The 24,022-nt window shown below is 42.5% G+C and overlaps 1 protein-coding gene, 1 long non-coding RNA gene and 1 pseudogene across 3 annotated transcripts in view; 1 reads left to right on the plus strand and 2 right to left on the minus strand.

Annotated features, from left to right (window-relative positions):
* Nucleotides 1–24,022, minus strand: part of Rnf125 (ring finger protein 125) — an 80,885-nt gene that overhangs the window by 55,476 nt on the left and 1,387 nt on the right. For both annotated transcript variants that reach the window (XM_075969241.1, XM_075969240.1), the window contains exon 2: nucleotides 11,194–11,289. The gene's annotated coding sequence lies outside the window, so the exon portion shown is untranslated. The remainder of the gene's footprint in view (nucleotides 1–11,193; nucleotides 11,290–24,022) is intronic.
* On the plus strand, nucleotides 1,961–23,003 carry LOC142847927 (uncharacterized). Its single transcript, XR_012910326.1, has 3 exons — nucleotides 1,961–2,016; nucleotides 20,002–20,131; nucleotides 22,431–23,003. It is a non-coding gene; the product is annotated as an uncharacterized LOC142847927 (long non-coding RNA).
* Nucleotides 12,014–14,564, minus strand: LOC142848692 (histone-lysine N-methyltransferase EZH2-like; annotated as a pseudogene).

Consider the following 24,022-nt stretch of genomic DNA (forward strand, 5'->3'; position numbering starts at 1 on the left):
GAAAGGAAGGGAAAAAGGAGGCCACTCATATTAGTTTGTTTGTGCGATTGCAATGCAATGCTGTGGTTGGGTAACTTTATGGAGAAGAGGTTTATTTGCTCTTGTGGAAATGATCCAAAGTCCAAGGACTGCCTCTGGTAATGGACTTTGCCTTTGTGATGGTGGCAAACAGTATCACATGGCAAGAGGCAGAGACTATGCATGTGTCCGTTCAATCTCTTATAAAGCCACTGAGAGTCAACCATGTTGGGTCCACTACCCTGACCTTCTCAAATCGAATTAAACTTTTTTTTTTAAAGACCGGGTCTCTCTGCACAGTTGGGGTGGATTGGGTAGGGAGGCAAACTAGGAACTTGAAGCAATTTTCCTGCCTCAGCCTTCTGAGTGCTGGATTATAGATAGAAAGCACCACACCTTGTCCCCTTCTTCATATTTTACATAGGGTTTCATATATCCTGACTGGCACCCAATTTATTTTGTAGCCAATGAGGATATTGAACTTCTGATCATCTTGCTTCTGAGTGCTAGGATTACAGCAAGAGCCTTACCTGCTGAGCCATCTCGTCTCCCCAGTCCCCACAGTGGATTCGGAAAGCACATCCTCCAGTAGGCCATGTACCATTGGTTATCTTTTGACCTGTTACCCATTTGGCATGGATGACCAACCAGGTAGGCCTCACACACCTGCATAGCACCAGAGGGAAGGCTGGATAGGGTTCAGCCAAATAAACCTCTGTAGTTATAAAATACTCAGTTTTAGGCATGTCTTATAGCAAAACAAAATGAGCTACTGTAGCCAAAGACCCAAAAGAAACTCTGAGACAATTTCTCAGAAATTGTCCTGGCAATTTCTCACACCAGACGATGGGAAGGGAGTCTGGAATCAGATTAGTGGATGGCCAGCAGCCGACTTTCTGGGATAGCACAGTAACAGGCCTGCAACCAGAGGGTCCTTCACCCCTGGTAGAGGGGGCTCACTCTCATGACCAGCTTTTTCCTTTACCTATTGTGGATTTGAAGGCAGCCTACTTTTCATGATCCCTAGCATAATGGCCTTCTTCCTTCTCTCACTCCCTCCAGTTTGACCATGATAAAGTAACTAATCCAGAGCTAGAATGCTCAGTTCTAGGGTCTACCTGTGATGACACCCAGAAAGTCAGCTACTGCACATCCCCAGGTTGTAAAGTGGGCAGGACAGTAGAGTCTTATAATCCCAGTGCCCAGTGCCAGTTGAGGTAGCAGGATCTGGAGTTCAAGGGAACTCTGGGCTGCATAAGGAAATCACAATAACAAATGGCAAAGTCATGATGACTCTGGATCTTGGCTGAGGTATTGTAACCTGGAGAGTTGCTTACCTTTCTTACATATGGAATGAAGAGGCCAGACACTCATTTTGAACTTCTCTACCCATATTTGGTCTTTATGTGGCATTCTAAAACTTCTTCCCTCACTCCCCTTGATCCTTCTCCCTTTCTTCCCTTCTTTATTTTGTATACTTTTGTAGTCTCCTTTGTGAGTACTTGTTGAGAGGTCCTCATGGAGGAGCACAGCTATGTGGATACCCTCCACCAAAGAACAGTCTCTTCCACCATTCACGCAGCTTTGGGAGGAAGACACAGAGGGGAGAGGAAGGGACACCTGCACAGCCAGCCAGATCAGCTGGAGTAACCTTGCTGATCAATGGAGTGATACATGTCACAGTCAGATATCTGGTCCCCCATTCTATTTGTTTTGTTTTGTTTTTGAGACAAGAGCCTATGTAGCCAAGACTGGCTTTGAACTTGCTAGGGAGAATCTGTTTCTGTTTTCTGTTCTCTCTGTGTGTGTTTCTGTTTATTGTTCTCATCCTCTCTCTCTCTCCCTCTGTCTCCCCTTCCCTCCCCCCCCCCCCTTGTGTGTGTGTGTGTGTGTTTGCAGATGGACCCATGTGCCTGTGTGTGGACTAAGAACTCTATCTGAACTTCCACTGAACTGGGAGCTAATCTGGTGTGCGCATGATCACATTTGGCTTTTTATGTGAGTATTGGGGACTTGAATTCAGGTTTTAAAGCTTATGCAGCAAGCATTCTTACCTACTGAGCTACTTATCTTGCTACTCGGAATCATGGTATCAACTGCTAGAGATATGATAATAAACATAGTTCCTAAGACATTTTTTACATTTTTATTTATATTCTGTGTATGGGTGTTTTGCTTGCATATCTGTCAGTGTATGACTTGTGTGCCTCATGCCCAAGGTAAGGAGAAAAGGGCATGGGTGCCCTGGAACTGCAGTTACAGAGGGTTATGAGCAACCATGTGAATGCTGGAAACTAAATTCAGGTCTTCTGAAAGAACAGCCAGTGCTCTTAACTGCTGAGCCATCTTTCCAGCCTCAGTCTTTATGTCTTATTCTCAGTGAACACCAGCTTGAATCTTATGTAGTTCAGGCAGACCTCAAGCTTGCTATGTAACTACAGATGACCTGAAGCTTCTGATTCTCCTGCTTCCACTTCCCCAGTTCTGGGATCACAGTCTTTGTCTGTGTCCCACCATGTCATCCAAAATAACGGATTCTCACTCTCCATTTAGACAAGGCATTCTTTCACACGTTTACTATAGAAAAGATACCTTTATAGGAAAACCTCTTCTCAAGTAAATAGCTCACATTTGGGGCTCAAAAGATGGCTTGGTGGTGAAGAGCAATGACTGCTCTTTCAGAAGACCCAAGTTCAATTCCCAGCACTCACATAGTAACTCACAACCAATTGTAACTTTAGTTCCTGAAAATCTGAAACCCTCTTCAGGTCTACAAGGGCACTGCATGCCCACAGTGCACAGATGTACATGCCTTCAAAACACTCCTACACATAATACATGAAAATAAACAATCTAAAATCAAACCTCACATTTGCAGTAGAAAACAGACCATTCCAGCTTCCTGTTTATTAAAGTCGTTCCTCACAGGGACTAATGCGTGTTTTCCTTAAGTGCTACTGTCATGCAGCAACAGCTGGCCAAGATTCATGTTCTGCCCAGGCTCTGTGTCCTATTAACAAATGGAAGTGTACTCAGATTGGACTCACCTACCAGTAATACTGTGCTTTAAAGAGGAGCTAAATAATAGTGGCTGTTGATATTGATCAACACTCAAAAAGGGTCCAATGTTCATGTTAGCCCTAGAGAGCAAATACACTGAGATGGTTTGTACCAAAGTAAACGTTTAGCTTTATTTTGCAAGTTTATTTTTTGTCATCTCCCTCCCTTGTAAGTTTTAAAAACAAAACCAATCAGCATACAATCAAAGCACCTATTCTTTCTTTTATCTCTCTCTCTATTCAAGAAAGGGATTGTTCATTTATTTTGAAACAGGGTCTCAAGAAGCCCAGGCTATGACAGTAGATGGCCTTGAATGTGATCCTTCTAGCTCTGCCTTCTAAGCATTGGGACTATAGGGTATGCAATACCATGCCTGGTGTATGAAGTGCTGGTGAACAAGTTTAGGGCCTCCTGCATGCTAGACAAGTAATTTATCAACTGAGATATATCTCCAGACTTTATATTTTTTCTTTTTAAAGGCATGGTCTCATTTTTTTTTTTTTTTGGTTTTTCGAGACAGGGTTTCTCTGTGGCTTTGGAGCCTGTCCTGGAACTAGCTCTGTAGACCAGGCTGGTCTCGAACTCACAGAGATCCGCCTGCCTCTGCCTCCCGAGTGCTGGGATTAAAGGCGTGCGCCACCATCGCCCGGCGGCACGGTCTCATTTTGTAGGCCAGACTGGCCCTGTAACTGGAAGGAATCTTCCTGCCTTATCCTGTCCAGAGCTAGGATTGCAGGTGTGAATCACCATGCCAACTTTTGCTTTCTATTTAACGGCATTCAGAAATAATTTTGTATGCACACTTTATTTATTAATTCATTCATTTATTTTGTTTTTCTAGACAGGGTTTCTCTGTAGCTTTGGGACCTGTCCTGGACCTAGCTCTTGTAATCAAGGCTGGCCTCGAACTCACAGATCTGCCTGCTTCTGCCAGAGTGCTGGAATTAAAGGCCTGTATCACCGCCCGACCACTGCACACTTTAAAAACTTCCCTTTTTGTTAAAAGCCACTAAAAAGCCTACTAACCAGTGGGGGCCAATCAACAAAGTGCTTGCTACTACTCAAGGATGAAGACCTGCAGTCAGATTCTCAGCACCCAAATAAAAAGTTAGGCCTGTGGCACATGCATGTCATCCTAGTGCGGAGTATGTGGAAATATGAGAATATTTGGAGCTTGCTGGACAGCTGTCAGCATAGGCAAGTCAGTGAACACCAAGTTCAGTAAAAAAAAAAAAACCCTGCCTCAAAAGTTAAGGTGTAGAGCTAAAGGAAAGGACAACTGACATTGACCTCTGACCTCCAAGTAAAGGGGGGTAGCACTCCCCAGTAATTAGAAGGTAAAGGTGGCCTTGAATTCTAGAGTGATCACATCCACACGAGGAATACAGTATAAACATTGTTTTTTTTTTTATGGAAACACAATCAAATGAAAGTATTCATAGAGAAATAAGAGAGAAATGGATCTAAAACTTAACATCAAACCCCAGCACTCCGAAGCTGAGGCAGGATGATCACACATTGCAGGCGAGCCCAGACTACACAGTGAGAGTGCCTGTCAAAAAAAGTTACCTAACCTTAGCCAGGTATGGGCTAGTGGTGCATTCATCTTCCTAGGGCTCACAGGAGGATCAAGGGGATCACAAATGTACAGGCAGCCTGGCTACACAGTGAGTTCAAGGCCAGCCTAGCTTGTGGGAGTCCATACTAACCAAGCCCAACATGGTGGCACTGGCCCTTAATCCCAGTACTGGAGAGGCAGAGGCAGGTGAATGTCTGTGAGTTTGAGATCAGTCTAGTGTACAGATTGAGCTCCAGGCCACCCAGTGCTACACAGTGAGGCCCTGTCTCAAAATAAATAAGTAGTTAGAAGAAAAATTAATAAATGAAGGGTCACAGTGGTTAACTTGCTCTCTTCAAATATCTCTAAGGAGGCAGCACTCTTATCCTGTATTGCTCTGGAAAGCAAAATCTAGACGAAGGGCAGAAACCATGAGCAAGCATGTTCTAGCTCAACCTAGGGTGCTGACTAAGTCTTTGCTCTCCTCAGTGACCTCTGGATAATCAAGGATCATTTTAGTGGCTTGAGTGAGAAATGTCCCTCATAGGCTCAGGTGTTTGACTATCTGGTTACCAGTAAGAGGGGATATTTGGGGAGGCTAAGGTGGTGTAGTCTTGCTGGAAGAAGGAGCCACTGGGGCAGGCTTTGAGAGCATGTAGGCTTTTCCTGCTTCTGTTTGCTCTCTGCTTCATGCTTGCATTTAAAGACATGATCTCAGATGCCTGCTCCTGCTGCCTTGCCTGCACCTTACTGCTGCGTTTTTCCTTCATGGTGGATCTTGTCCTTCTGCAGCTGTCAGCACCGGTAAACCCTCCCTTCCATAAGCTGCCTTGGTAGAGTGTTTTATCAAGCAACAGAAAAGTGGCTATCACAGTCATCAAGGTTAGGTTAGAGATCACTTGGCTGGAATACTGTAGCCTATTATGCTACTTTGAATATCAGACTTTCCTGTTCTTTGTTGTCCTTCATTTTATCCAGAACCTCAGGAAGAAATAAGATCATGTTTTTGCATTTCTATGACAGATTTCAAAACGTTCCAGGCTTGTCTACCCCATGATCCAGGATGGTTATGAATTCAGACAGATACATTTGGGAATGCCAAAGTCATGCTGCAAGGTCAACAGGGCAACACCCAGTCTAACTGATACCATTGGATGCAGAGCCCAGGTCTTTGTTGGAACCCTGTTATGCTCTACAATAACTGCCAAGTTCTGGCTGATCCCATTCATAGTTCTGATGGATATTTCTGAGAACAAACAGTACAAAATATCCCATGGTCTCAAGGACATAATTTGAAGATATGTCTTAATCTCAGAACCATAAATGCCATGTTTCTGCTTCTTGGAAATTGAGACTGAGAGTATATTCTTAAAATGGACTGGGTTCAACTTGCACTACAACTCTCTAGAAGAAAACATGTTATTGTTTTAAGACATTCATTCTGGGATGAAAATATAAAAAATGTAAGATCATAGTTCATGTATCTCGTGGTGGGCAGAGCATACTACGAAGGAGTACACATGCTCTGAGTTAGGAATAAAGAAGGAAGGTGGTGAGGATAACAGAACAGAATCCATGGAATGGGCAGAAAAGAGGGAAATTGTGGGGTAAAGCTTAACAGATGGAGAGAGCAAAGATTGGTGGGCACAAGAGTGAGCACAGAGACCATGTCCATTTCAGAGGACTCTTAGGGAAATGAGAGATGCTCTCACATTCCAATCCATTTGTGTTGGAAAACAGACAAACCTATAGATCTGAGTGATGGCAATATTACTTTATATTTGAATGACACCTTCTATTTTTCAAAATGCCATCTCAGTGAGAGACACTGTCTTGAAAAACAAGGTGGTGGCTCCTGAGAAATAGCATCTGAAGTTGACTTCTGGTTTCCATGTGCATATACTTTCATACAACACACACACACACACACACACACACACACACACACACAGAGAGAGAGAGAGAGAGAGAGAGAGAGAGAGAGAGAGAGAGAGAGAGAAGAGAGAGAGAATTCAGAAAGTCAAACATAGTGGTGCATGTATATGGACCCAGCACTGGGAGACCGAGACAGGAGAACCCCAAGTTTGAGGCCAATCTGGACTGCATAGCAAAAGTTTATCTCAAGAAACTCACAAAAGGGAGGGGGCTGGAGTGCAGCTGGGTTGGTAGAGCACTTGCCTAGTGCTGTGTTCTCTATGGCTCCAGGAACTGATCTCACTGGGGTGGCAGGGAAATGAAGAACAGATTACACATAGACATACTTAGACAGAAAAGCTGGGATTGGTGATCTGGATTCTCAGATAGAGAAGCCATGGCATCCTGTAAGCTCAGTGAGTTTAATGTATACAGTCAAACAAGGAGATAGGATACTGCAGACAGATGAACAAAGGGTATAATATACAGCTGAACAATGAGACAGGGTTAGCTAATCTTGTAGCAGTTCTTAGGAGAGCAGTCTTCAGGCTATAAACAATCAGTGGCAGAAAGCTAACACAGACATTTTCCGAACACACTGTCAACATTCACACTCAGATTAGAGGAAGGATTTACCACTCACTCAAGGCACTGGGTCCTTGACATGGCTGTGCTCATGTCAAACATACACTTTCACTCGGGATGCTACTAGCATACAGGAAGCACTGAGTTCAGTCCTCGACAACAATACCAGGCAAGGTGACACATGCCTGAAATCCAGCACTTGGAGGGCAGCAGAAGGCTCAAAAGTTTAAAGCATCTTTGGGCTATATAGCAATTTTAAGATTAACCTGGGTTACATGGAACTTGTCTCCAAAAATTAAATAATAAAGTTCTATTGAAATGGTAGAGCTCTTGGCTGAATTCTCTAGTACACCTTCCTGATTCTATCCAAATCAATTTTCAAGTATTTATGAAGGATACTATCAGAAAAATACAATTTATGGTGAGCGGAGAAGCTCAGTGGTGGAGTACTTGGTTGTATCTCAAAATAATAGATACTAGGAAACAAAAACAAAGCAAAAAATCATCTGGGCCAGAGAGAGAGACATCATCCATTTAGTAAAGTGCATGCCGCACAAGCATGAGGACCTGCCTTCAGATCCCTACCACCCACACAGAAAGCCGGCTGCAGCGGTATTCATCTATAGTTCTAGCCCTGGGAGCTAGAGACGGGAGGATCCAGGGAGCCTGCTAACCAGCTAGTCTAATTGAATCAGTAAATGTCAGCTTCAGTGAGACCATGTCTCTAACAGTTAAATATAGAATGACAAAGGAAAACAGTGGCAACAACCTCTGGACCCTATACATATACATGCAAACATGTACACACACACACAGACACACACACACACCCGAAATGATATATAGAAGGAATATAATAAGACCCATTAGGACTAAAGCCTGGCTCTAAAAAGTCCCAAAGGATAAGGCTCTGGCATCCAGAAATTCAGTTAAAGAGAGGAAGGATAGTAAAGGCAAGAAAGGTGCTTCATTGGGATGAGCAGAGGTCTAATGGTGTAAACTCTGTTTTCCAAATGCTTATAGCAATCTTATTATAACACAAGAATAAGAAATGTAGGCAAGAGTGAGTGTTCCTATGGCAGCAGCTCAGATCCTGTTGACCTGATTATCACTTGGGTCATGATTTCAGTCATGTGAGGTATATCTGGGACTATCTCGGTGCTTAGGAAATTGTTTTTATTCTTTATCTTAAGGTGATATCTGTGGGAAAGAAAGGCTTGGGAGAGCTCAGAAGGATAGGTGGCACAAGATGGAGCTAAAAAACACTAGGCAGTGGTTATGCCTCACTTCGTATCTCAGATGTCAAACCATATTTGCATTTTCTATGGTAAAACTGTGTTTGTTTCATTTTATGTGAGACAGGATCTTACTTGACAGTTCAAGTTGGCCTCAAACTCACAGTAATTCTCCTGCGTCAGTTTGAGGCCTAGGATTATTACAGATGTGAGTCATCATGTATAACAATATCCTTCTACTTTTGTAGAAAGACTACTTCTTGTTCTTAGATTTTTAAATCAATAACACCTTGATATATATTTAGATGTGTTATCATCTTATCTATTTACTTATTACTTATTTATTTTGAGACATGCTACCCATGAACTAGCTCTGTAGCAGAGGTTGACCTTGAACTTCTCATCTTTCTGCAGCCACCTCCCGAGTGGAACCTCCACACCTAGCTTTATTTGGTACTGGGTTTCAAACCTATATTTCACTCTCAATTTTTTTTGTATTGTATTTTTATTGTATTGAACCCTGCATCTTGTGTACCTTAAGCAAATATCCAATCACTAAGCTGTATTGCCTGTGCCAGTATCACCTCTGAAATTAGGAGGTTTAAGCCTGGTATAGTGGCACAACCTTTGATCCCACAGGCAGAGGCAGGTTGGTTGACCTCTGTGATTCAAGGCCAGCCTTGTCTACCTGGAGAGTTTCAGGCTGTCCAGGTCTTCAAACCCTGTCTCAAACAAACAAACAAACAAACAAACGAAATTAGACAGCTTAGTGCTCTGGTTCTAGACCTCTTAGTACAGCATTGTAAAAAAACAAACAAAAGAACACCTAGATAATTTAGACACTTGGATTAGGACATTTGTTCTAGCAAAGAATGAAGAGTCCTGGATCAGCTTCTGCTCCAGTCTTTTGATAAAGTCCAGAGCACTGCTTGAATATGCAAATCATAATCTCCAAGGTAAATAAAAGCCCAGAGCCAGTTTTGGATTATAGATATTGCTACTGCTTATCTAATCTTTGTGGTTTTTATAAACAAGGCTATAGACGCACAAAGGGTAAGTAAGGTCAAGTCCAAAGTGAGTGAGCTGTCACTTGGCTTCACAAGCTAGCCTATGATCACATCTTTCAAACAGGATATAGACAAAGGGAAAGTCCAATGACTGCAGTGGGGAAAACAAAACCATGGAATTCCAACTGCATGACCCTGTTTGCCTGAATTATCCAAACTACATCACTTGCTTTTTGTTTTATTTGTTCTATTTTGGAAACTGAGGGATCATCAGTTAAAAGGTGCCAGGCTATAGAGATCAGTTAATAGCAAGCACTGCTCTTCCAGAGGTCCTGAGTTTGCTTCCTAGCACCCATGTTAGGTGACTCATAGCCACTTGTAACTGTAACAACAGGGGATCCAACACCCTTTTCTAGTCTCGGAAGTCACCTGGTCTCAAGTGGCAGATACACAATGACACTGACACATACCCGTAAGTAAAAGTAAAAATATTTCTTAAAACAAAATAAAACCACAAGAAGCCAGTAATTGCAGAGGTGGGAGGATCAGAAAGACAAGATAATCCTCACTACCTAATGAGTTCAAGGTCAGCCCATGATACCCAAAAATGTCTTAAAGGAAGGATTAAATCATACAAACAACTTATTTCATTTTCTACCCAACGACAGCTTATGTCAATTTTAAAATAGATAATAGGAAGTGGTGTTTTGTTCTAAAATAAGAACTTCATCTCTTGTTGTTTAATATTGTGTTTAATATGTTCAATATTATAAATTCTATCTGAAATTTACATTTCATGGCTGAAGAAATGGCTCTGAGGCTAAAAGCACTTCCTGCTCTTGCAGACTACCAGAGCTTAATTTCAGCATTCACATCTTCAGTTCACACAACCTGTTAATCTAGCTCCAGGGATTCTGACACCCTCTTCTGTCTGCCACAGGCACTGCACTCACCTGTACTTAACCACACACACACTATACCACAACACACACACACACACCTTAACACAATACCACTCATAAATACATCACACACATACACACACACCCACAGTCTTAATTGGGATTTCTATTGCTGTAATAAAACACCATTGCTGTGGGATAATGCCCTTATACACTGTAAAGTTCTATCATGCTTATTGTTGTAATAAAATGTTGATTGGCCAGTAGCCAGACAGAAAGTATGGGTGAAGCAACCTGACTAGAAGAATTCTGGGAAGAGGAAAGGCAGAGATGCAGTCACCAGCCAGACGTAGAGGAAGCAAGATGAGAATGCCTTAGTGAGAAAAGGTACCAAGCCATGTGGCTAAACATAGACAAGAATTATGGGTTAGTTTAAATTGTAAGAGCTAGTTAGTAATAAGACTGAGGAATAGGCCAAATAGTTTATAATTAATATAAGCCTCTGTGTGTTTATTTGGGATTAATGGATGTGGGACCAGGCAGGACAGAAACTTCCATCTATACACTACAACCCAAAATGCATGCCACAGAGGAAAGGATTTAATCACCTTAAACTTCTACATCACAGTTCATAATCAAAGGAAGTCAGGACAGGAACTCAAGCAAGGCAGGAACCTGGAGCCAGGAGGTGATGCAGAGGTCATGGAGGAGTGCTGCTTATAGGTGGGCTCAACACAACTCGTTCAGCTTTCTTTCTTATAGAACCCAGGACCACCAGTCCAGGGATAGCACCACCCATATTGGTCTACCACCCCCTACATCAATAACTGTCTTATTCAATGTTCTACTGCTGAAGAGATACCATGACCATAGCAAATCTTGAAAAGTAAATTATTTAATTGGGGTTTGCTTACAGTTTCAGAGGTTTAGTCCATTATCAGCACAGGGGGAAGCATGGTAGCACACAGGCAGACATGGTCCTGGAGGAGCTGAGAGTTCTACATCCAGATCTGCAGGCAGCAGAAAGGAAAGAGACATTCTTGAGCATTTGGAGCCCCAAAGCTCATTCCCAGTAACACATTTCCAACACGACTATACCTCCTAATCCCTGTCAAGTAGTGTCACTCCTTATTGACCAAGCATTCAAATATATGAGGCCATGGGGACCATTTCTATCCAAACCACCGCAATAACTAATAAAGAAAACGCCCTACAGGTGGATATTATAGAGGAATTTTCTTAACTGAGGTTTCTTTCTCTCAAATGACTTTAGCTTGTGTCAAGTTGACATAAAACTATTAGGCACACACACAACGTATACCACACATACCTCATACCGAGTCATACATACATGCACCACACAGATCCCCTCCACCACACAGATACACACACATCACACATACCCCCCACATACACACGCCACACAAATATAAATAAGATCTAATGCATAAAATGGTTTTTTACAAGTTGATGTATTCTTTATTCAAAGTTGAAAAGTGTACCATATTGCACATTATTGCAAAAATTCACTGTTACAAACACTTTGCAGCTGGTAAGAAGCCAACAAAAGGTTGATTTTTAAACCTCATCACTATAAATTACTGTTAGAGTACTTTGCAAATTCAGAATTCAAACTGCATTTTCTTTTTCTAAATTGCCTACAGTACTCAAGGTTCCTGAAGTTTAGGTAGCTGTTTCAGGAGGAAGAGAAGAGGTACTGATGTCCAGGGATTTCTATTCTCTTTCGATGCTCACATACTTCAGGGCGTCAGCCTGGCTATAACTGTAACCCAAAACCGGCTCTTTACCAGCCTGATGGCTCTCAGCAAAGATGCATATTCTGTGACCAGCATTAACCATGGTAACTTTTTCATAGCAGTTTGGATTTACTGAATGGTTAGCAAGATGAATTTTGTTGTCCTTGTGGGTTATGTCATTGTTTAAAATGAGCAGGAAGCTGCACATGTATTTGTCATATACTCTCCCTCTTCTGTCTGCTTCATCCTGAGAAATAATTTCTCCACAGTATTCTGAGGTGGACTCATTTTTTTTCTGCACAGGATCTTTGATAAAGATACCCCAGTCTGCCACATTAGATGGTGACAGCAATACGTGCTTTATAGAGTCCCACCAAATACTGCAGTCCTTGCAGGACATGTTTTTACTGTCCCAATGGTCTGCAGCTCCACATGTAAGACAGAGGTCAGGGTCACACTCCCAGATAGCCAGGGTTATACTGTGCTTTGCAGCAATGTCCAGGAAGGCGGCTTTGATCTTTTTCTAGTTGTATCTTTCTGCAGTGTGCAACCCATAATCAGTATTTTCTTTTCTTCATGTTTGGAGGAGTGTCCACATCCCCAGTGGGGACACATGCCGACACTGGAGTGTCCATGTCCTCAGTGGGGACACATGCCGACACTGGAGTGTCCATGTCCTCAGTGGGGACACATGCTACATGCTGACACTGGAGTGTCCATGTCCTCAGTGGGGACACATGCTACATGCTGACACTGGAGTGTCCATGTCCTCAGTGGGGACACATGCCGACACTGGAGTGTCCATGTCCTCAGTGGGGACACATGCCGACACTGGAGTGTCCATGTCCTCAGTGGGGACACATGCCGACACTGGAGTGTCCATGTCCTCAGTGGAGACACATGCTCATGCTGACACTGGAGTGTCCATGTCCTCAGTGGGGACACATGCCGACACTGGAGTGTCCATGTCCTCAGTGGGGACACATGCCGACACTGGAGTGTCCATGTCCTCAGTGGGGACACATGCTACATGCTGACACTGGAGTGTCCATGTCCTCAGTGGGGACACATGCTACATGCTGACACTGGAGTGTCCATGTCCTCAGTGGAGACACATGCTGACACTGGACTCTTTGACTCTGAACTCATACACTTGGCACAGACGTTACTCTCAGAAGAACCAATGAGCACTCTAAACACAGAGGCTCCAGCACTACTCCACATCATATTCTCGGGAGCTTCAGTGTTTGGCTTCATCTTTATTGGTGTTTGACATTGGGAATTTGCTTCCGAGGAGCTGCAAGTTCCATCTTTTCTTTCTTCTTCATTGTTCTCTCCCCCTTCAATCTTTACTTCTCTGACTCTAGCACACTGATGGTGGAGGTGTGGGATGTGCTGCTACTGTTATTAGGAAGTCTTCCTCTTCTGTGGCCCCTGGGCATTGGGGTGATGGCTTTATTCACTCAGTAGTGAGGGTAGCAGCAACCTCCTTAGCTCCCTTCAGATGCTGGTAACACTGTTCCATGAGGCTTGTTATTCAGAGCTGTTTCTGTGTTCTGCTCTTATGTGTTGGGTGTTGCATGGAAGGGATGTAGGTAGCAGTCATGCTTAAAACATCGCCTACAGAAAAGTGTATGAAGTCAACATAAGCTTTGCTCCCTCTGAACACATTTAGCATTTGGTCCATCTATGCTTGGGGTGCATTCAGGAGGCAGAGCACCTGGTAACTGCTGCCTGATGAGCAATGGATATATATATTTCTTCTGCTGTACCCTCATCTGGAAACACTGAGGAAATAGCTCCAAAAATTTAATCAGCAGAAGATGTCTGAGGTGGGCAATTTTCTCATCTTGACTATCCTCTAGATATTTCTGGGTTTTCTTTCATCAGGATCATCTCCATCATCATCATTGTCATTATTATTAAGCAAGAACATTTACCGACTCCACAAAAATTCACCATTTATAAACCTACATTCTCTATCTCCATGCACTTTTCCATCCCAGTTTTCACTAGTTCTTTGGTGAAAGTGCCATCCCGATCTAGAACTTCATTCCCCATACAAAGAATGGTATGTAAAACAGTTCCATCTTCCACTATAAAATTCTGCTGTCAGGGAGACAAGAATACATCATGGGCCTGATGCGACTGCATTCAGGGTGTTTAGCCAGATGACTTGTGCTGGAAAATCCAGTCCCTGGGTCACTGACAAGAAATCATGATGTGTGCTGGCTGTATCCTTCATTGCTTCCGTTCTTGCTTTAGGGCTTCCATTCTTTCCAAAATTTTCTGACAATGGAAGTAAACAGTCTTTACTTCATTGGCTCTTCTAAACCTCTTGAACTGTCTAGGCTCATATAGTCTGATTTCACACGCTTCCACCAGCAAACTGGTTTCTTCTCAGATTTCTTCCCAGCCTGGCCCATGATGACTCTGTCCCACACAGCAGCCCACACTGTCCCCACTGCCAGGACTCCACTGCCTTCAATGTCCCACTGGGTATTGGACGTAACTCAACCGAATGCCAAACACAGCGACCTGCATAAAATAATTCTTAAAAATAGTTTCCTCATTGCTAACCCAGCCCATTGCTGTAAGAGAGAGAAAAATCAGATCCCCAATAACACATACCCAGCTAACAGACAGTGTAGACATTTTCAGATTGACTGGAAAGACTGACTATTGAGGCTGGACATTATTCACCTCTGTAATGCTAGCACCTCCATGGAATCAAGCACAGGGGACATACACACATGCAGCAAATTCATAGGCATAAAATTAAATAATTAACTTTCAAAAATTAAAAAAAATTCTCCAGTAGTTTTTTTAATGGGTGTGAATATGGCATATGGGAGTTAGTTTGTTGTAACTTTGACATTAGCTAGAACTCCCTCCCCTCGCAAGGCCTCAAATAGCCAAGTCTGGCCTCAAACCTTTTGAAGCTTGTGGCAATGATGTATTCTGAGAATATCTCTTATATTTTAAAAGAATGGAACTTTTGCTGAACCTCACAGCCAGAGCTATTAATACACCTAGGATTTTAGACTACTAGCCTACTGTGTACTCAAACTGCTTGTTTAACCTGAGGTTAACAGAACAATATAACAAGCAACATTACTTGCTTTGGATTTCCCATGTAATCAACTTTTACAACCTTGCCTAATTACAGCTAATGCATAGCTGTAATGTTATGTACTCTTCCATACCTGGCCCAGATACTGCACGTGTGTCATTTGCTGAAAGCAGTAAGTACAGAAGTTGAAAGCAACCTAAAATCTAGCATAAACGGATACTGGTTGATCCTCAATGATGTTTATTTCTGAGTCAGTTGGAAATAGTGACTTAATTCCTAGAATAATTATTATATATTTCTGTAAGTTTCCCATTCCATCCCCATGTGATGCTTTTTATGTTGTTCAATAAAGAAAGAGGAAACCCTTTGTTAGGAACAGACGCACAGAGGCAGAACAGACAGACACACAGGGACACACACAGAGGCAGGCACAGATTCAGACTCATGCAACAGACAGACAGTAGGTAAAAGACACAGGGAACACAAAGCAGAGAATTCAAATGTGGATGCACTCTTGGTTCAATGACTCCAAGGGGGAAGTGCTTTTATTTCTTTCCTTAATTTAACACTTGTTCATTATTGGTAACTCAGAGTTAATTAGTAATCCTTGAAGCAGCTTAAGATGAGCTTGAACTTTTGATTCACCTCTTGAGCATTAAATTACAGGTGTGTCACCACAATTAGATAATTAAAACTTTTTGTTGTTGTTTTTTAATTAATTAGTTAATTAATTTGAGACAATATTTTATCAAGTAATTCTATGTGGCCTGGAAGTTCATATGTTGACTAGGTTGGCCTTGAACTCACAGAGATCCAACTACCTCTGCCTCCTGGGACTAAAGAAGTGCACCACTGGGCCAGGCTGGATAGTATTTCAAAGTATTTGAAAATCTCAAAGTGAATTTCCTGTTTTTTATACCCGAATTTGTAAGTAATTATCCACTGTACTTATCTTCCTTCTTCTGTTTTCTCTGTTTTTCTTTTATTGACATTTTTGTCTTTACTTTGCCTGCCAGCACAGAAGAAGGATTTATGCAGGAACATTATTAGAGAAGTAGGCTTGAGTCTTCATGAGTAAGCCCCGTTCAGAACCTCGGAGAGCAGTCAAAGCCACCCAATTTGAGAATCACAATTTGCAAATATCATGGTTGGCTTTGTTCTATGCCGCACACTGTAGCCCCGTCTGTGCTCTATGCATTAGACCCCAGTTCGCCAGCTTCGGGCAAAGGGCTGGAGGTTGAAAATACCGACGCAGAGAAAGACTGACACACAGACCTTTAAACACTGATACCAAAGCCCCTCTTTATTAGCACCATGCAGGCTTAAATACACTGCAGTCAATGGCCAACAGGTGAAAATCCCATCCTCTGATCCTCTAAGCTAGGCACAGCTTCTAGTAACTTTAATTAGAAGGTTCTAGGAGGGAAGAGCAGATGAAGGCCAGGACTCATTAATCCCAACATCCAGCTGAAGGCCAGGATTCATTAATCCCAACAGTTCTAAAGTTTTTAAATTGAATTTGTGTGTGAGTGTGTGGGTGTGGTGTGGTGTGGTGTGGTGTGGTGTGGTGTGGTGTGGTGTGTGCCACATTACCACATCTGTTCCCATCCTCATGGAGACCAGATAAGGGTACTAGATTCCCTGGAGCTAGAATTATAGGTGAGCTACCAAATGTGAGTACTGGAAACTGAACTGTAGACCCCTTGCAAGAGCAGCAAGCATTCCTAACCACTGACCCAGCCCTGGCCTTGTTACGAATTAGGGTTTGGAGCAGTATCTGATGTGTGCGAAGTTTCTGGAAATATCTGTGCCTCACTCTCTGGCTTTTGTTTGAATGGGAATGCCTTTCATTACTGTACCATCTCACTAGCTTAAATAACTTCAAAATCTCTGTGTCTCTGTCTCGTGTGTGTGTGTGTGTGTGTAAGTTGTGCCATGCATGTGCAGATGCCTTCGTTTTGGAACACAGTCCAAGAATGGAGTTCTGTGAGGAGAATTCTGAGTACTTGTGAAAAAACTCCAAGAAAACAAGCTAAGAGTCTTGTACCTCAATTTGTTCAAAATACAGACCTGTTCTTGGAATATGTTTTTACGCTCTGCCCTGGTAGAGCTCTTGTTGTTTGTTTATATGCCTTGACGGAAAAGCATGGTTTCTGTATTGTATGGCTTGTATACAGATTAAACTCTTGAGAACTTTACTCATATGACCTTTCTTAACCCTCAGAGTATAAACTGTTTGATGCTCTGAATAAAGTTGGCTATTGCATGAGACTTTAGTCTGCCTCGCATATTGGCTCCACTCTCTCAAGTCCCACTACCTCTAGAACAGTAAGCCCAGCATAGGCCAGAAGAGTGCTTTGGACCCCATAGAGCTGCCGTCTGAGCCAGGTTCTGGGAATCAAACTCTGCGTCTTCTGGAAGAGTAGCAAGCACTCTTAACTTAGCTGCCAAGCTGTGTCTTAAGCTCCTCTATAAAATGTTAACACTTGGGAAGTGGAGGCAGGAGGATCATGACTTCAAGGACAGCCTTGGCCATGTGAAGATCTGACTAAAATAAAACAAAAGATATGAGCCAGAGTTAATGTTAGCACAGGAGGAAAGGACTTGGTCTAGTAATGATAAAGTTGTCTGATCTCCAAAGCTGCTAAAGAATATGAACCAACACATAGAATACAGGTTTATTGTATGTGAGCATATAACATATGCATGTATCGTGTGTGTATATGTATGTGTTGGGTACTGGATTGAACCCAGAGTCATTGCAGACACAAACATTGAGCTACACATGCCTCTCCTGACATATCTCTCAAGCTTCATAGGCCTTCCCTGATTTCTCTCTCTCTCTCTCTCTCTCTCTCTCTCTCTCTCTCTTTCTCTCTCTCTGTGGTGTTAGGGATTAAACCCAGGGCCTTTGTATCTTAGGCAAATGATTTACTACTGAGCTACATTCACACCCCGTAAATTATATATTTAAACCTTCCTTTTATTTAAGTTAGCATATCACAAAATATTTGAGTGTAATTAACTTAAAAGTTTCCCCCTTATTTTATGTGTACAGGTGACTTCCCTGTAAGTGTCTGTGCATCATGTGTGGTGGTGTGCAGTGCCCACAGAAGGCACTGGATCCCATGGGCCTGGAATTACAAATGAGTGTGTGTTACTATGTGTGTGCTAAGAACTGAACCTAGGTCTGTATGCTATAACTATATATTTGAGATTACAAATTTTTATAATTACAAATTACTATGTTCAACAGCACCATCTACTGTTGGAAGAAGTGAAAGCAGTTACAGTTTTGTTGTACACTTCATTTGATTTAGAATGATTCGAAGTAATTACAGAGCGTTGAACAGTAGACTTAGGTCTTCAACTTTAAATGAACCCAAAAATTCTAGCATCAACATGAAATATTTACTATGAGTATATGGTGTGTGAGTGTAAGTGCAGGCATGTGCCTGTCGCAGTGCACATGCAGAGATCAGAGGGCAGCTGTGTGGAGTACTTCCTTTCTTCCACTATGTGGGTCTTGGGGACAAACATCCTGGCCATCTTACTGGTCTCTATTCCCAACTTTGTTATTTATTTATTTATTAATTATGTTTACAATATTCTGTCTGTGTGTATGCCTGCAGGCCAGAAGAGGGCATCAGACCTCATTACAAATAGCTGTGAGCCACCATGTGTTTGCTGGGAATTGAACTCAGGACCTTTGGAAGAGCAGGCAATGAATGCCCTTAACCTCTGAGCCATCTCTCCAGCCCCCCCCCAACTTTTTTTTTAAAAAAAATAGTTTTTAGGAGCTGGAGACATGGTTCAGGAGCTAAGAGGACATGCTCTTGCAGAGGACTAGAGACATTCAAACACATATAACAAAATTTAAAAATATTTTTAGGGTTTATTTTTAATGTTACCCCACAGAGGCCGGAAGAGGGTGATGGATCCATTGGAGCTGGAGTTATATATGGGTTATGAGATCTCAGACATGGATGTTGGGAACCAAACTTAGCTCTTCTGGAAGAGTGGTAGTGCTCTCTTCAAACAAAATTATGTATATAGACACTTTGCCAGCATGTATGTTTATGTCTGCCTGGTGCCAGAAGAGGGTGAAGAAGCTGAAGAAGGTGTCAGGTCCTGGAGACAGTCACTGGTTGTGAACTGCCATTTAGGTACTAGGAATCAAACTGGGTCCTCTGGAAAAGCAATCAGTGCTCTTAATTACTGAGCCATCTCTCTAGCTTTACAGCAGTGTTCTTAACTATTAAGCCATCTCTCTAGTCCCTAACACCAACTTTCTAAGCATAAAAAACCTAACGTGAGACTTCAGAAAGATAAATATCTTGTAAAGTGACAAGCATCTTGCTATAACACTGTCTTAGTTAGGGTTACTATTGCTATGATGAAACACCATGACCAAAAGCAACTTGCAGGAGGAAAGGGTTTATTTTCCTCACAGTTCTATAACACATCATCAAAAGCAGCGATGGCAGAAACTCAAGCAGGGCAGGATCCTGAAGGCAGGAGCTGATGCAGAGACCATGGAGGGGTGCTGCTTACTGGCTTGCTCCCTATGGCTTGCTCATCTTGCTTTCTTATAGAACCCAGGACCACCAGCCTAAAGATGGCACCAACCACAATATTCCCCACTGATCACTAATTAAGAAAACGCTTTACATCCAGTTTTCTCAATTGAGGCTCCCTCCTTGCAGACAATTCTAGCTTGTGTCAAGTTGACATCAGATTAGCCAGCACAAACACCATATATGAGTGTAAGCCAAAATGTCTGTAGGTGTGTTCAAAGCAAGAAAGGTTGGTGGGAAAGCAACTTCCTCACAGTGAAGCCCCTGGGATGAAGGGAAGCTAATTCTGTTTCTAACTTCATGTTGATTGTCCAGGAAAGTTAATTGCCCCATCATTCACTTTCTACATCTGAACATGGTGACTGAAGGCGGAATAAGGAGTTTCAAGGCTGCAGGTTTCCTGCGTCATCACTCACACTGCTGACTAGCAGTGATCTGTGCATCTGTAAGTATCCTGGTTCACTAAGCCTGGTAGAATGGTTCCTTTGGTCAGTGTGGTGGTTTGACTGACAATGGCCCCCAGAAGTTCATAGGGAGTAGCATTAGGAGGTATGGCCTTGTTGGAGGAAGTGTGTCATTGTCAACAGGCTTTGAAGTTTCAGATGCTCAAACAAGACCAAGTTTCACTCTCTTCATGCTGTCTTCAGATCCAAATGTAGAACTCTCAGTTACTTCCCCATCACCATGTCTGCCAGCAAGCTGCTATGCTTCCTGCCATGATGACAATGGACTTAAACCTCTGAACTGTAAGCAAGCTCCCAGTTAAATGTTTTCCTTTGTAAGAGTTGCCATGGTCATAGTGTCTCTTCACAGCAATAGAAATGCCAACTAAGACAGTTATCAGCAATGAGTGGATATTTATTCCTATCTCAGCAGGAAGATATCGTCTGGATTTGTCTGAGTACACTCTGATGTACAATGATGACAGACTTGCCTAATGACTCAGTTTTGAGGTGTTCCACCATTGCGCTTTGTTCAACAAGTGTTTACTCATCTGTGGCCAACTTTGTCCCTTTGGCTTTGAGGGTAGGATATGACCAAGCTATGGACACAGTGAGCTATTCAAAATACATGTTATATAAGCACAGCCAGTGTCCAGAGGCGGCATAGAAACAGGAGAGCATCAGCTAGACCTGCAAACACATCCTGCATAGTGCCTCATTCCTGGCACAGTGTGGAGACACCTAGCTATTGACTTGTACTTATTCTCTTCATTCATTGGTTCTTCTGACTTAGCAACAGAACCCTGGACCTTAATATTTCCAGCCCCCTTGGGAGATAGGGGTAGTCTAGAACTTACTGGGTCCAGTGGGTTGTGAAATTATTGAATGACAATTTTATTTTTTGATTTTGTTTCTAACAAAGAAAACAGATCTCTTTATTGTACTGCAAAAAAGTAGTGGGCATGGCACTAACCGAAGAACCAATAGCTTGATTTGATACCCTCCCTCTTCTTTCTCATTGTACTAGAGACTAAACCAATAGCCTTGCACATGCTAAGCGAGCACTCTACCTCTGAGCTATACCCACACCTATGTCTTCACTTTAAACAGCTAGAGGCCAGGCATAGTCATATACCTGTAAACCCAGTAGGAAGACAGGAGGGTCAGGAATTCAAGGTCTACCTCTACTCCTGGTGAATCTGAAGACTACATTAAATTCACCCACTTTCTATATGTACGTATGTATACTTAGGAAGATGCTAGCTGCCAAGCCTGATATCCTGAGTTCTATTCCCAGGACCCACATGGTAGAGGAGACAAAGGTTGTCCCCTGACCCCCACATATGTATAATGTGTATGGGCACATAAACAAATACAAATAAATTCCCATAATAAAATTTGAAAAACTATTTGGGTCTCTATGTAACAGCTCTGGCTGCCCTGAAATTGGATGTAGTTCAGTTGGTAGAATTGCTGCCTAGTACGAATGAAAGCCCGCTTTAAATCTCTAGAACCACACAAAATGGAGAAATCCTAGCACTGGGGAAGTGGAGGCAGGAAGATCAGAAGTTCAAGGTCATCCTTGACTATACAGTGAGTTGGTGGCCAGTCTCGTAAATAAATAAACAGAATGCTATTGGTCACAGACTATGAAGAACTACATCCAGAGATCCCTGTATTGGGATTAGCTATGATGGTTTCTGTATGGCTGCCTCCAGGTAGAAGATGAGTCTGTTTTCAGTAGTAAAGGGGATAATTATTGGGTAGAGGCATTCTTAAAATCGTAGCTATGGAAGAAGGCAATATGTGGTTATACAGAAGCCAATGATTAGCTTGTGGTGGGATATATGATTTTTGTATTTGGCTGGTAAACATTTCCATCTCTAGTCTGATAGTCGTAAATCCTATCTTCCTTCCTAGAAGAGCAGAGCTATTTATGACCATGATTGGCCATAGCTAACAATAACCTCCCTGGAGCTTGATTGACTTCAGGGCAAGGCAGATGGTCAAGTGGAATAAATCACAAGCATTCCCTGCTACTGACAGACTGATTCTGGGAATGAGAAGTTCCATTTCTGTTTAATTTGTTAAAATGGGAGTGTGGGATCTGGGCATGTGGGCAGGTCCTACACTGCAGAGAAAGGTCCCCTAGGAATGAAGATGGAAGCAGAGATGTGAGGGGAAGTCTGGGGTTATACTTGTCGCATGCCCCCTTTCCTGTGACCTATATTTTTCCTTTACCTACACTTTAAGCTAGTAAAACCTTAACTTCTGGTTTATTTTTTTGTTTTTTTTGAACAGGTTTTCTCTGTGTATAACAGCTCTGGCTGTCCTGAAACTTGATTTGTACACCAAACTGGGCTCTAACTCACAGAGATCTGCCTGTCTCTGCCTCTGGAGCACTGGGATTACAAATATGCACCATCACCTCCTGGCTAATATTTTTTTTAATAACTGGGGATCAAACGCAAAACTTCAGGAGAGAGAAGTGACCTACCAGCATGTTTTATATTTATTTTTTAAGACAGGGTCTTATGTAGCCCAGATCTTTCAGAAATTATCCTGCCTCAGCATCTCAAAAGATGGGATTACAGATGCGAGTTAACTCTCTCTGTTACACTCACAGACCACACCCCTTTCACTCTGTAGCTCGGGCTGGCCTTGAACTTGTGCTGGTGATCCTGCTTCTGTCTTCCGGATGTTGAGATTATAGATGTAGTTACCACTGCCTAGATATACTTTTTGATGTTGTTAAATACAGAGTCTCATGCATTTACAAATAACTTGTTGAAAATATTATTTTAAGCTGTGTTACATTTGCTTATGCCCTGGAACATTTGTTTAATGATGTAAAGATGTGTTGCTTTTGTTTAACTCTGTGAAGCTGTGATTCTCTGCCTGTCTAAAAATACCTGATGAGCGAATAAAGAGCTGAACGGCCAACAGCACGGCAGGAGAAAGGATAGGCAGGGCTGGCAGGCACAGTGTAAATAGAAGGAAAGATCTGGAGAAAGCAAAGGAACAAGAGGACAAGGAGAGGAGGATGTCAGGGGTCAGCCACCCACAGAGTAAAGTAAAAGTAAGATATGTAGAAGTAAGAAAAGGAAAAGGTCCAGAGACAAAAGGTAGACAGGATCATTTAAAGTTAAGAAAAGTTGCCTAGAAACAAGTCAAGCTAAGGCCGGGCATTCATAAGAAAGTATAAGTCTCTCTGTGTGTGATTTGGGACCTGGGTTGTGGGTCCCTCCAAAAGCCAAAAGGAGCCAAAGAGTAATAAAAAACAAACAACAACATGCTGGCGTCCCAACGTGTGGCTAGAGTAAAAAAAAAAATCCAACTAGACTAATCTGGAACTTGCTACGTGGCTGAAGATGGCATGGAACACCCGTCTATCTGCCTCCACTTTCCCAGTGCCAGGATGGCAGGCATGTTACACTATGCTCAGCTTACATTTTCCTCAGGTAAGGTCTTGTTTTGTATTTCAGGCCGACAATCTTGTTTTAGACGATTTTGGGGTGGGCGGGGGAGGTGTTCGAGACAAGGTTTCTCAGCATAACCCTGGCAGTCCCAGAACTCACTTTGTAGACCAGGCTGGCCTTGAACTCATACAGATCCATCTGCTTCTGCCTCCTGAGTGCTAGAACTAAAGGCGTGCACCACAACTGGCAGTTTCAGCCTGGAATTACTTGGTTGGAATTACTGATATGTGTTACCACATCCGATTTTGTTTTTCTTTCCAGATTTATTTATAGTATGCATGCTCATGTCTATGTGCACATAAGTACAGGTGTCTTTAAAGGTCAGAAGAGACTGTCAAGTACCCTGGAACTGGCAGTTGTGAGCCACCTAATGTGGGTGCTGGGAATTGAACTTAGGTCCTCTGCAAAAGCAGT

The sequence above is a fragment of the Microtus pennsylvanicus genome, chromosome 4, assembly GCF_037038515.1.
Source record: "Microtus pennsylvanicus isolate mMicPen1 chromosome 4, mMicPen1.hap1, whole genome shotgun sequence".
Classification (NCBI taxonomy): domain Eukaryota; kingdom Metazoa; phylum Chordata; class Mammalia; order Rodentia; family Cricetidae; genus Microtus; species Microtus pennsylvanicus.